This window comes from Triticum aestivum, chromosome 4D (assembly GCF_018294505.1).
Source record: "Triticum aestivum cultivar Chinese Spring chromosome 4D, IWGSC CS RefSeq v2.1, whole genome shotgun sequence".
Lineage (NCBI taxonomy): Eukaryota > Viridiplantae > Streptophyta > Magnoliopsida > Poales > Poaceae > Triticum > Triticum aestivum.
Genome location: NC_057805.1, coordinates 61,606,130 through 61,612,308, shown reverse-complemented (window position 1 = coordinate 61,612,308; position 6,179 = coordinate 61,606,130).

The window sequence follows — 6,179 nt, the reverse complement described above, 5'->3', positions numbered from 1 at the left end:
CTATGATTCGATCCCTCAACCTCACGAGTGGAAATGTAGTAGTAACCATCTGCTCTGAGTAGTTCTTGTGGTTGATTAGTAGTTAAGTCAATTTTGTACATTTCTAAAAGCAGATTCTGCTCCCATTCAATATGGATCAAGTTGTTGCCCTCGAATGATTTTTCTGAGAAAAATTAAGGCCTGCATCTCATACATTCTATATTTTTCACACATTTTTAAATGAACAGAAATTGCTGCGGTGAGTGAGAATCAAACCTAAGTCCTCATATGTGGTAACTTTGACCCTAAAAAACTTGTTAAAACACGATGAAACGTGTTTTAAAGGACTGATGCAACGTGTTTTGTACTCCGCATGTCTCTTTTTTGTAGCGATGAATATTTTTCTAGAGAAATAAATATTTTGCTCCTGTAGAATTCCGACATCAGTCTTTTTCTCGTGTGTCATCCCTCGGCAAATTCTCTCTAATGAGCCCGATATTATAAACAAATCTGATAGCTTATGTACAAATATCGTGGTAGCGTTTTTGACCATAAACAGAACTAGTGTAAACGTACCCTTGATGTCTTTTTGTATGAATAACATGGTAACTCACACATCGCATACCTGATAACGTATGCATGCACCCAGGTCCTGGTAACTTTAGCGACAGGGGGGGGGGGGGGGGTTTGATGAAATATACCCCAGTAAATTTTTCGTGTGAATAGCATGATAACTCACACATTGCAGACTTGATAACTTATGTACCTCAGTCCCGGTAACCTTCGCGACAAAAGGGGGTGGGGGGGGGGAGTTGATGCGAATAGCATGGTATCTCACATATCGCCTTAACTTATGCACCCCGTCCTGGTAACTTTGGCAACGAGGGTGCGGGGTGGGGGGAGTTGATGAAATATCCCCTCCATAGCTTTGTGTCAATAGCATGGTAACTCACACATCATAGACCTAATAACTGGGGGTGGGGGTGAGAGTTGATGAAATATCCCTTTCGTAGGTTTTGTGTCAATAGCATGGTAACTCACACATCGTAGAACTGATAACTTATGTACCCCGGTCTTGATAACTTTGGCGACATGGGTGGGTGGGGGGTGAGTTGATGAAATATCCTCTCGGTAACTTTTGTGTGACACTACTGGAATTTGCTTATTTGCCGTCTGCCTATTCTTTGCCGTCTGCTGGCGGACGGCAAAGAAGGTCTTTGCCGTCAGCTTGCAAAAAACGGACGGCAAAGAGCTGGCTGATGGCAAAGAATGTCTTCGCCATCAGCCAGTTCTTTGCCGTCTGCTGGCGGACGACAAAGAATGTTTGCCGTCAGCGGGCGGACGGCAAAGAGGGAGGTGGGCCCCACTAACGAGCTGTTCAGAAAAAAACCTAACGGCTTCCTCTTTGCTGTCCGCCAGCGGACGGCAAAGAGCGAGAAAGCGGACAGCGAAGGGGGGCGGACGGCAAAGAGATAACCTAACTAACGGCTCCCCACCCCGCCCCCTCCTTCTCTCTCTCTTTCTGTCCTCTCTCCCCGATGAGACCACCACCAACCGCCGCCGCCCCCGCCACCAGCCACCCGCCGCCGCCCCGACCACCCGCCGCCCCCTTGCCTCGTCGCTCCACCACCCGCCGCCGCCCCCTCGCCCCTCGCCCCGTCGCCCCACACCCCTCCCCTGCGGCGCCCCGACGTCCACCGCGCCCCCGCCGCCCCTTCCACGCCGGCCAGCCGCGCCGCAGCCGTCCTGCCACCCCGGCCTCTCCCTTATGTGGCCGTCCCCGCCCCGTCCCGCCGCGGCCTCCCCCTCCACCGGGTCGCCGCCGCCCACACCCGCCGCGGCCTCCCTCCACCGGACCGCCGCCGCCCCCCGAGGAGCGCCGCCCGTCGCCGGCCCTCCCCGCCCCATCGCCACCCTGCCTCGCCGCCGCCCCGTCGTGGCCCCCTCCACGACCCGTTGCCGCCCCCACAGTGAGCCCTACCCCTGTTTTTTTTTCTGTTTTTCTTGCTGTCCGCCAGCGGACAGCAAAGTGATTTCAATATTTGCCGTCCGCCGGCGGACGGCAAAGAGCGCCGTTAACCCCCTAACGGCTCTCACGCCACCGCACTGCCGTCCGTTCTCTTTGCCATCTGCTGGCATCGGATGGCAGACGGCACAATCCTTTGCCGTCCGTTTCTGAAAAGCGGACGGCAAAGAAGGCCTTTGCTGGCACCCTTTCGTTCGGACATTTTGCCGTCTGCTGGCGGACGGCAAAGAGGTTTGCCGTCCGTGAACCATGCCTTTGCCATCCACCATGGCGGACGACAAAGAAGCTGATTCCAGTAGTGTGAATAGCATGGTAACTCGCACACCGCAGACTTGATAACGTATGTCCCCCGGTCCAAGAAACTTTGGCGACCGAGGTGGGGGTGGGGAGTTGTTGAAACATATCACGGTAACTTCTGTGCAAATGACATGATATTTTACATATCGAAGACATGATAACTTATGTACACCCCATGGTAACTTTCTAGGACCATGGTACTTTGACATGATATTTATGCACCGCGGACCTCATAACTTACGTTCAACCACCATGTTAACTTTTGACTTCGAGAAAAAACGTTGAAACATAACTCCTCTGATAACTTCCATGTATGTTTATGAAAATTTTATGCATGACAGACTTGCTATCTTACGTTTAAACATCATGGTATCTTTCATCCAAGGGGAAAAAGTTTTTGAAACATTCACTGGTAATTTCTGTGTTAAATTATCATACTTCCCCATGCTAAAGTTATCATGTTGTAACCTTCTCGTACTGTAGTTACCAGCGCCATCATGATATAGTTATCATGTTGCTCATACCATAGTTATCACGCTGGTCATGCCAAAGTTACCAAGCCAAAGTTTATTATTTTTCTGATATGGCAGAAATAACAAAGGTTCAAATAACGTTGTTTATCTACAAAAGACAACAACTAAAGGTGGCTAAGTTGGCTATTCGGGCCCCATCTGGGCCTGGGCGGGCCGGCGGCGGGGCGGGTCTGCTTCGTGGCTTCCGGGAGGCAGGGGAGAGACGATGAGCGGCAGGGTTCTAGCGGCGCCATCGCCGGCTTGCTGCAGTGTGGCGGCGGGGCTTAGCGGGCCCGTTTCGGGCCTGGCCGGGCCAGGGGTGGCCTGGCATGCCCTGTTGCCGCGTCCGGACGGCTACCACGACGGTGCCGGAGGTTCTGGCCTCCCGCACGACGGCGGTGGAGGTGGTTCCCTCCCGTTCGGCTTCGGTGCTGCTTCTCCCTCCGCGTGGTGCTTCTCCCAGGTCCTCTTGGCCTCGTGTTGGTGTTCGCAGTGAGGCGGCATGGGTGACGGCGCAACCGCGATGACGCATGGTGGTGGGCGGCGGTCTGGCTGGTCGGCTCCGGTCCGTGGGGCGGTGGGGATTGGAGTACGGGAGAAATCCTTGCCGGTCTTCGGCCCCGATGCGGTGACACTTGCGGGTGCCAGCATTCCTTCCTGGAGGGTGTCGGTGATATCCATCCCCCACCTCCCTCCGCGTGCCGGGGAAACCCTAGGACATGTCCGGGCAGCAGCGTCGTCGGCGTCGCTTTCCTTCTTGGAGGTGCTGTTTTGTACGCGGTGGTCCGGAGCCTCGGGTTGTAGTGGTTTGTGTCCGGTGGGCGTAGCGGTGGCGGGTCATCCGCGCTCTGTCGAGCTGCCATTGTTGGCATTTGCTTCTTCTTCTTTTTCTTTTGGGCTTGTTGTGCTGTTCGCCCCAGCGATCCTGTATCGGTGTTGGTTGCTTTAAAATACAAAGCGGGGGGAAACCCTTTTTCGGTAAGACGAGACTCTGAATGTCCACGCCAAAGATCACATGCAGTACTATAGAATAGACCATCTCAGTCAACATGGAAACCCATTATTGGCAGTGGTGGAGCTAGGAACATTTGGAAGAGTACATGACACTATATGTACATTTAAAAGTGTATTTATGAGATACCCCTTTTCGGTTTTGGTGACTAAGGCTGGTCGTAATGGGAGTATCATAAGCGGTATCATGCATGCCAACTAGGGCTGCAAACGAGTCGAGTTTGAGCGAGTTGGAGTTGGCTCGGCTGAACTCATATTAAAATTCGAGCGAGCTCAAACTGAGCGAAGCTCAAGATCGAGCTGTAGAACATAACTCGTGCTCAGCTTGTAACGATCTCGAGTCGATCTCGAGCTAGTTTCGAGCTAAATGAAACGGTAAAACTTATAAATCTATGGGGATTGTTCCAACGAGATAAGGACACAACATGACACAACTTTGTACGACAATCTCGTCGTGCTCGGCAAAGCTCATCTTTGTCTCTTGGGTGAACTAGCAATAGACGGTGGTCTTCGTGGATGAAAACAAGAAAAAGACGGTGCATATGCTGGGAAATTTTGCCAAAAGCAACATGATATTTAGCATATAGCCGACCACGTATCATAATTAGGTCTAAATCTTCTCTGCACTTAATTAAGCTTCCATGTTTGCTGGTAGATAAAATGAAGAAAAATCAGGGAAATCATATATGGTAACAAATTGTCTTATTTTCCTTCAATATATGGCATGATCATTTAACACAATGGTATTATGTCGAGTTGTCGAGCTCAAATCGAGCGAGCCAATATTGGCTCATGATCGGCTTGTTTCTCGATCGAGCTACATAAAATGTTCAAACTCAGCTTGTTTCTTTTTGAGTCGATCTCGAGTCGAGCCAAAAAACGAGTCGATCTTAAGCGGCTCACGAGCCTCGAGCTTTTCTTGCGGCCCTAATGCCAACTAGACTTTTTGGATGATGTGGCACATAATTAAATGAGAAAAGAGATGATGTGGTCCTTCGGTGACTCACCACCTAAGTCTTCATCTGGCCTCTTGGGCCTTCTTTAGATATTGCAAGTTGAGTCGCCAACCGTGTAACCCGGCCCCTCCTGGGCGGGTCACACCGCGGGGTTACATCCCCAACATTAGGCCCCAGATTGATTTGAACCTTTTCATGTCAATCTTCACTGCGTCATGTTGGCGAGTCTTCCTTGATTCTTCCCAATCTTTAATCTCAAACAAATCATTGTAACCTGCCATGACATCATGAAAGATAACTTCAGAAAAATCTGATGACATCATAACGAATCTTTTTCTCATTAATCAACGACCCTAGAATCGAGGCGCCTCCACTGTTGAGATAATTATATTGCCCCCTCGATTTTTGCGCCTGCCATTTTCACTGTTCCACTTTCCCATTATAAATAAAGACAGGGGGCTCTCTTTCACTTTTACCCCCGCCGCGTGCTCTTCTTCTTTCTCGCGACCTCTGCCGCCCGAAAGCTCCGCCGCTTCGGTCGACCTTCATCAGCTACTCCAACCGAGGCCGCTGCATCGACCTGATTGGACCAGACAACCTCGGTGCATCCCCGCCACTTCTCAGAATCTTCAGGTATTCTTTTCTCCTTTCTCCAGATCCGCATTAGGGCGTGCTAGCTCTTCCGTTCATCAGAGTTCATCCTAGTTCATATGCGTTCATCCACTTCCCGCCTTTGACACCATGCTCAATCTGAAAATGAAACCGGAGTAGCACAGTGATAGCTTTAGCCCTTATTTCACATCTGGTACAGATCCCATATTCATCAGAATCAACACATAGCTTCTCAGTTTCTTCGCGACTGCTTTTTAGGGTTAGCTTTTATCTCGCTTTTCTAAATTGCTGTAGATCCATAAATATAGCTACAGGCTGCAAAATCTGTTTGTACCACACTTAGAAAAATCTCTGCAGTACTCAGCATAGTTATGATACTGATTGACCCGCCTTTTGGTGATCGGGTAGTTTAATAAGAAACCTCATAAGCTGCTGACACCTTGTTTGCTCAACCATAAATCTGTAACCCGCAAACACCTAGCCGACTTAAATTGTTTTGACTATTCCAGCACACTTAACCCAAAAATCGCCTTGCCTTCACAAAGCAGGAGTAGGGTTTTACACCCCAAGGTGGTCCGAACCTGGGTAAACTGCTGTGTCCCCTTTCCCTTGAGTTCGACGAGCTAGGCTGTGAGATTGGCGAGTAGGCAGACTAGGGAGGTTGAGTTCTTCTCACGCACCCTAGTGTTCGAACCTCTCAAGGGTCTGCGGAACCCAAAATCCGACATTTGGCGCGTCAGTTAGGGGTGCGTCGGAGCCTCTCTTCCGCCAGTCAATCCGCCACCA